The sequence below is a fragment of the Carettochelys insculpta genome, unplaced genomic scaffold (assembly GCF_033958435.1).
Source record: "Carettochelys insculpta isolate YL-2023 unplaced genomic scaffold, ASM3395843v1 scaffold_0081, whole genome shotgun sequence".
NCBI classification, from domain to species: domain Eukaryota; kingdom Metazoa; phylum Chordata; order Testudines; family Carettochelyidae; genus Carettochelys; species Carettochelys insculpta.
Genome location: NW_027439118.1, coordinates 2,501 through 10,000, shown reverse-complemented (window position 1 = coordinate 10,000; position 7,500 = coordinate 2,501). Strand labels below are relative to the sequence as shown.

At 61.7% G+C, this 7,500-nt stretch overlaps 1 non-coding gene across 1 annotated transcript; it reads left to right on the top strand.

Moving 5' to 3' along the window:
- The first annotated feature begins 5,404 nt into the window (after positions 1-5,404).
- On the top strand, positions 5,405-5,523 carry LOC142006523 (5S ribosomal RNA). Its single transcript, XR_012643585.1, has one exon. It is a non-coding gene; the product is annotated as a 5S ribosomal RNA (ribosomal RNA).
- Positions 5,524-7,500: the final 1,977 nt, after the last annotated feature.

Genomic DNA, 7,500 nt, shown 5'->3' with positions numbered 1-7,500 from the left:
GACCTGTTGTCCCTGCCGGACTTAGAAATTTTTTCTCTCCAGCCTGGGACCGGGGTTGACCTGTTGTCCCTGCCGGACTTAGAAAATTTTTCTCTGCCGCCTGGGACCGGGGTTGACCTGTTGTCCCTGCCGGACTTAGAAAATTTTTCTCTGCCGCCTGGGACCGGGGTTGACCTGTTGTCCCTGCCGGACTTAGAAAATTTTTCTCTGCCGCCTGGGACCGGGGTTGACCTGTTGTCCCTGCCGGACTTAGAAAATTTTTCTCTCCCGCCTGGGACCGGGGTTGACCTGTTGTCCCTGCCGGACTTAGAAAATTTTTCTCTCCCGCCTGGGACCGGGGTTGACCTGTTGTCCCTGCCGGACTTAGAAATTTTTTCTCTGCCGCCTGGGACCGGGGTTGACCTGTTGTCCCTGCCGGACTTAGAAATTTTTTCTCTCCAGCCTGGGACCGGGGTTGACCTGTTGTCCCTGCCGGACTTAGAAATTTTTTCTCTCCCGCCCGGTACCGGGGTTGACCTGTTGTCCCTGCCGGACTTAGAAATTTTTTCTCTGCCGCCTGGGACCGGGGTTGACCTGTTGTCCCTGCCGGACTTAGAAAATTTTTCTCTCCCGCCTGGGACCGGGGTTGACCTGTTGTCCCTGCCGGACTTAGAAATTTTTTCTCTGCCGCCTGGGACCGGGGTTGACCTGTTGTCCCTGCCGGACTTAGAAAATTTTTCTCTCCCGCCTGGGACCGGGGTTGACCTGCTGTCCCTGCCGGACTTGGAAAATTTTTCTCTCCAGCCTGGGACCGGGGTTGACCTGTTGTCCCTGCCGGACTTAGAAATTTTTTCTCTCCCCGCCTGGGACCGGGGTTGACCTGCTGTCCCTGCCGGACTTGGAGCCCTAGGAGGGAATCGGCCACCAGGTCAACCTCCGCTGAAAGCGGCCACGGTTTACCTGGTGCCCGGGGAGCGAATCGGACACCAGGTCAACCTCTGCTAAAGCGACCGAGGTTGACCTGGTGCCCGGGGAGCGAATCTGACACCAGGTCAACCTCTGCTAAAGCGCCAGAGGTTGACCTGGTGCCCGGGGAGCGAATCGGACACCAGGTCAACCTCTGCTAAAGCGGCCGGGGTTGACCTGCTGTCCCTGCCGGACTTAGAAAATTTTTCTCTCCAGCCTGGGACCGGGGTTGACCTGTTGTCCCTGCCGGACTTAGAAAATTTTTCTCTCCCGCCTGGGACCGGGGTTGACCTGTTGTCCCTGCCGGACTTGGAGCCCGAGGAGGGGATCGGCCACCAGGTAAACCTCCGCTGAAAGCGGCCACGGTTTACCTGGTGCCCGGGGAGCGAATCGGACACCAGGTCAACCTCAGCTGAAGCGGCCGGGGTTGACCTGCTGTCCCTGCCGGACTTGGAAAATTTTTCTCTCCAGCCTGGGACCGGGGTTGACCTGTTGTCCCTGCCGGACTTAGAAATTTTTTCTCTCCCCGCCTGGGACCGGGGTTGACCTGCTGTCCCTGCCGGACTTGGAGCCCGAGGAGGGAATCGGCCACCAGGTCAACCTCCGCTGAAAGCGGCCACGGTTTACCTGGTGCCCGGGGAGCGAATCGGACACCAGGTCAACCTCTGCTAAAGCGACCGAGGTTGACCTGGTGCCCGGGGAGCGAATCTGACACCAGGTCAACCTCTGCTAAAGCGCCAGAGGTTGACCTGGTGCCCGGGGAGCGAATCGGACACCAGGTCAACCTCTGCTAAAGCGGCCGGGGTTGACCTGCTGTCCCTGCCGGACTTAGAAAATTTTTCTCTCCAGCCTGGGACCGGGGTTGACCTGTTGTCCCTGCCGGACTTAGAAAATTTTTCTCTGCCGCCTGGGACCGGGGTTGACCTGTTGTCCCTGCCGGACTTAGAAAATTTTTCTCTGCCGCCTGGGACCGGGGTTGACCTGTTGTCCCTGCCGGACTTAGAAAATTTTTCTCTCCCGCCTGGGACCGGGGTTGACCTGTTGTCCCTGCCGGACTTAGAAAATTTTTCTCTCCCGCCTGGGACCGGGGTTGACCTGTTGTCCCTGCCGGACTTAGAAATTTTTTCTCTGCCGCCTGGGACCGGGGTTGACCTGTTGTCCCTGCCGGACTTAGAAATTTTTTCTCTCCAGCCTGGGACCGGGGTTGACCTGTTGTCCCTGCCGGACTTAGAAATTTTTTCTCTCCCGCCCGGTACCGGGGTTGACCTGTTGTCCCTGCCGGACTTAGAAATTTTTTCTCTGCCGCCTGGGACCGGGGTTGACCTGTTGTCCCTGCCGGACTTAGAAAATTTTTCTCTCCCGCCTGGGACCGGGGTTGACCTGTTGTCCCTGCCGGACTTAGAAATTTTTTCTCTGCCGCCTGGGACCGGGGTTGACCTGTTGTCCCTGCCGGACTTAGAAAATTTTTCTCTCCCGCCTGGGACCGGGGTTGACCTGCTGTCCCTGCCGGACTTGGAAAATTTTTCTCTCCAGCCTGGGACCGGGGTTGACCTGTTGTCCCTGCCGGACTTAGAAATTTTTTCTCTCCCCGCCTGGGACCGGGGTTGACCTGCTGTCCCTGCCGGACTTGGAGCCCTAGGAGGGAATCGGCCACCAGGTCAACCTCCGCTGAAAGCGGCCACGGTTTACCTGGTGCCCGGGGAGCGAATCGGACACCAGGTCAACCTCTGCTAAAGCGACCGAGGTTGACCTGGTGCCCGGGGAGCGAATCTGACACCAGGTCAACCTCTGCTAAAGCGCCAGAGGTTGACCTGGTGCCCGGGGAGCGAATCGGACACCAGGTCAACCTCTGCTAAAGCGGCCGGGGTTGACCTGCTGTCCCTGCCGGACTTAGAAAATTTTTCTCTCCAGCCTGGGACCGGGGTTGACCTGTTGTCCCTGCCGGACTTAGAAAATTTTTCTCTCCCGCCTGGGACCGGGGTTGACCTGTTGTCCCTGCCGGACTTGGAGCCCGAGGAGGGGATCGGCCACCAGGTAAACCTCCGCTGAAAGCGGCCACGGTTTACCTGGTGCCCGGGGAGCGAATCGGACACCAGGTCAACCTCAGCTGAAGCGGCCGGGGTTGACCTGCTGTCCCTGCCGGACTTGGAAAATTTTTCTCTCCAGCCTGGGACCGGGGTTGACCTGTTGTCCCTGCCGGACTTAGAAATTTTTTCTCTCCCCGCCTGGGACCGGGGTTGACCTGCTGTCCCTGCCGGACTTGGAGCCCGAGGAGGGAATCGGCCACCAGGTCAACCTCCGCTGAAAGCGGCCACGGTTTACCTGGTGCCCGGGGAGCGAATCGGACACCAGGTCAACCTCTGCTAAAGCGACCGAGGTTGACCTGGTGCCCGGGGAGCGAATCTGACACCAGGTCAACCTCTGCTAAAGCGCCAGAGGTTGACCTGGTGCCCGGGGAGCGAATCGGACACCAGGTCAACCTCTGCTAAAGCGGCCGGGGTTGACCTGCTGTCCCTGCCGGACTTAGAAAATTTTTCTCTCCAGCCTGGGACCGGGGTTGACCTGCTGTCCCTGCCGGACTTAGAAAATTTTTCTCTGCCGCCTGGGACCGGGGTTGACCTGTTCTCCCTGCCGGACTTAGAAAATTTTTCTCTCCAGCCTGGGACCGGGGTTGACCTGTTGTCCCTGCCGGACTTAGAAAATTTTTCTCTCCCGCCTGGGACCGGGGTTGACCTGTTGTCCCTGCCGGACTTGGAGCCCGAGGAGGGGATCGGCCACCAGGTCAACCTCCGCTGAAAGCGGCCACGGTTTACCTGGTGCCCGGGGAGCGAATCGGACACCAGGTCAACCTCTGCTAAAGCGGCCGGGGTTGACCTGCTGTCCCTGCCGGACTTGGAGCCCGAGGAGGGGATCGGCCACCAGGTCAACCTCCGCTGAAAGCGGCCACGGTTTACCTGGTGCCCGGGGAGCGAATCGGACACCAGGTCAACCTCTGCTAAAGCGGCCGGGGTTGACCTGCTGTCCCTGCCGGACTTGGAGCCCGAGGAGGGGATCGGCCACCAGGTCAACCTCCGCTGAAAGCGGCCACGGTTTACCTGGTGCCCGGGGACCGAATCGGACACCAGGTCAACCTCCGCTGAAGCGGCCGGGGTTGACCTGCTGTCCCTGCCGGACTTAGAAAATTTTTCTCTCCCCGCCTGGGACCGGGGTTGACCTGTTGTCCCTGCCGGACTTAGAAATTTTTTCTCTGCCGCCTGGGACCGGGGTTGACCTGTTGTCCCTGCCGGACTTAGAAATTTTTTCTCTCCAGCCTGGGACCGGGGTTGACCTGTTGTCCCTGCCGGACTTAGAAATTTTTTCTCTCCCGCCCGGTACCGGGGTTGACCTGTTGTCCCTGCCGGACTTAGAAATTTTTTCTCTGCCGCCTGGGACCGGGGTTGACCTGTTGTCCCTGCCGGACTTAGAAAATTTTTCTCTCCCGCCTGGGACCGGGGTTGACCTGTTGTCCCTGCCGGACTTAGAAATTTTTTCTCTGCCGCCTGGGACCGGGGTTGACCTGTTGTCCCTGCCGGACTTAGAAAATTTTTCTCTCCCGCCTGGGACCGGGGTTGACCTGTTGTCCCTGCCGGACTTAGAAATTTTTTCTCTGCCGCCTGGGACCGGGGTTGACCTGTTGTCCCTGCCGGACTTAGAAATTTTTTCTCTCCAGCCTGGGACCGGGGTTGACCTGTTGTCCCTGCCGGACTTAGAAATTTTTTCTCTCCCGCCCGGTACCGGGGTTGACCTGTTGTCCCTGCCGGACTTAGAAATTTTTTCTCTGCCGCCTGGGACCGGGGTTGACCTGCTGTCCCTGCCGGACTTAGAAAATTTTTCTCTCCAGCCTGGGACCGGGGTTGACCTGCTGTCCCTGCCGGACTTAGAAAATTTTTCTCTCCCCGCCCGGAACCGGGGTTGACCTGTTGTCCCTGCCGGACTTGGAGCCCGAGGAGGGGATCGGCCACCAGGTCAACCTCCGCTGAAAGCGGCCACGGTTTACCTGGTGCCCGGGGAGCGAATCGGACACCAGGTCAACCTCCGCTAAAGCGCCCGAGGTTGACCTGGTGCCCGGGGAGCGAATCGGACACCAGGTCAACCTCTGCTACGGCGGCCGGGGTTGACCTGCTGTCCCTGCCGGACTTGGAAAATTTCTCTCCCCGCCTCGGACCGGGGTTGACCTGCTGTCCCTACCGGACTTAGAACATTTTTCTCTCCCCGCCCCGGCCCGGGGGTTAACCTCGGGGCGCACAGCTTCCCGGGTCTGACGTGCACGTCCTGTCACCTCCCGGGCCCGGCGTCCTCGTCCTCCCTTCCCCTTGGGCCGGCTCGGAGGAAGTTTTCCCTCGGCCCGGCCTCCGGGTTAATTGTTTGGGCCCGGCTGACTGAGGCCAGGCTGCTGACGCTAAAGCCCGGGGAGGCGGGGGCCTACGGCCATACCGGACCGAATGCCCCCGATCTCGTCCGATCTCGGAAGGTAAACCGTCCCGGGCCTGGCTAGTACCTGGATGGGTGACCGCCTGGGAATCCCAGGTGCCGTAGGCAGCTTTTGGCCCCAGCGGGGGTAGAGCGGGGCGTGTGTCTGCCGTGCGGGAGCAGGGAAGCCGTGAGGCCAAGGCGGCGCGACGGTCCTGGGGGGCGCTGAGGCCTTTCCCTCTGCCTGCCTGCGTGTCGGGGGCGGGGGGGCGGGCGAGGAAGCTAAGGCCCTCACCCGGTGCGGTGCGATGGCTTGGGTCGGGTCGGGGAGAGGGAAGAAAGCGTGTGTGGAGCGTTGGTGGGGCAGGTGTGTGTGTGGGAGTGCTGGGTTGGGCAGGCCGTTGAGGCGGTGGCGGTGGTGGTGTTTTTGGTGGGAGTGAGTTGGGGTCAGGTGGGTGTGGGGTCCCCCCCGGGGGGTGGATGGTCTGAGGGTTAAGGCTTGGAACGTGCGTCTTGGGGGACCGTGGGTGGAGGTTGTTGAGAGCGGGGAAGGCCCTGGGTCCCGGTTGTGGACTATTAAGCCCGGTGGAGGGGGACCGTGGGTGGAGGTTGTTGAGAGCGGGGAAGGCCCTGGGTCTCGGTTGTGGACTATTAAGCCCGGTGGAGGGGGACCGTGGGTGGAGGTTGTTGAGAGCGGGGAAGGCCCTGGGTCCCGGTTGTGGACTATTAAGCCCGGTGGAGGGGGACCGTGGGTGGAGGTTGTTGAGAGCGGGGAAGGCCCTGGGTCCCGGTTGTGGACTATTAAGCCCGGTGGAGGGGGACCGTGGGTGGAGGTTGTTGAGAGCGGGGAAGGCCCTGGGTCCCGGTTGTGGACTATTAAGCCCGGTGGAGGGGGACCGTGGGTGGAGGTTGTTGAGAGCGGGGAAGGCCCTGGGTCTCGGTTGTGGACTATTAAGCCCGGTGGAGGTGTTGCGTACGGTGGATGTAAGGGGGAGGGCGTATGAAGTGACCGAGGAGTGGGCAAGGAAACGGGGGGAAAAATTTGGAGGCGAAGGCGGCCGAAAAAGGGTGCGGTTGACCTGGTGCCCGGGGAGCGAATGGGCCACCAGGTCAACCCCCGCTGAAAGCAGCGGAGGTTGACCTGGTGCCCGGGGAGCGAATCGGCCACCAGGTCAACCCCCGCTGAAAGCAGCGGAGGTTGACCTGGTGCCCGGGGAGGGAATCGGCCACCAGGTCAACCCCCGCTGAAAGCACGGGAGGTTGACCTGGTGCCCGGGGAGGGAATCGGCCACCAGGTCAACCCCCGCTGAAAGCAGCGGAGGTTGACCTGGTGCCCGGGGAGGGAATCGGCCACCAGGTCAACCCCCGCTGAAAGCAGCGGAGGTTGACCTGGTGCCCGGGGAGCGAATGGGCCACCAGGTCAACCCCCGCTGAAAGCAGCGGAGGTTGACCTGGTGCCCGGGGAGCGAATCGGCCACCAGGTCAACCCCCGCTGAAAGCAGCGGAGGTTGACCTGGTGCCCGGGGAGCGAATCGGCCACCAGGTCAACCCCCGCTGAAAGTAGCGGAGGTTGACCTGGTGCCCGGGGAGGGAATCGGCCACCAGGTCAACCCCCGCTGAAAGCAGCGGAGGTTGACCTGGTGCCCGGGGAGCGAATCGGCCACCAGGTCAACCCCCGCTGAAAGCAGCGGAGGTTGACCTGGTGCCCGGGGAGCGAATCGGCCACCAGGTCAACCCCCGCTGAAAGCAGCGGAGGTTGACCTGGTGCCCGGGGACCGAATCGGCCACCAGGTCAACCCCCGCTGAAAGCAGCGGAGGTTGACCTGGTGCCCGGGGACCGAATCGGCCACCAGGTCAACCCCCGCTGAAAGAAGCGGAGGTTGACCTGGTGCCCGGGGAGGGAATCGGCCACCAGGTCAACCCCCGCTGAAAGCAGCTGAGGTTGACCTGGTGCCCGGGGAGGGAATCGGACACCAGGTCAACCCCCGCTTAAAGCAGCGGAGGTTGACCTGGTGCCCGGGGAGCGAATCGGACACCAGGTCAACCCCCGCTGAAAGCAGCGGAGGTTGACCTGGTGCCCGGGGAGGGAATCGGCCACCAGGTCAA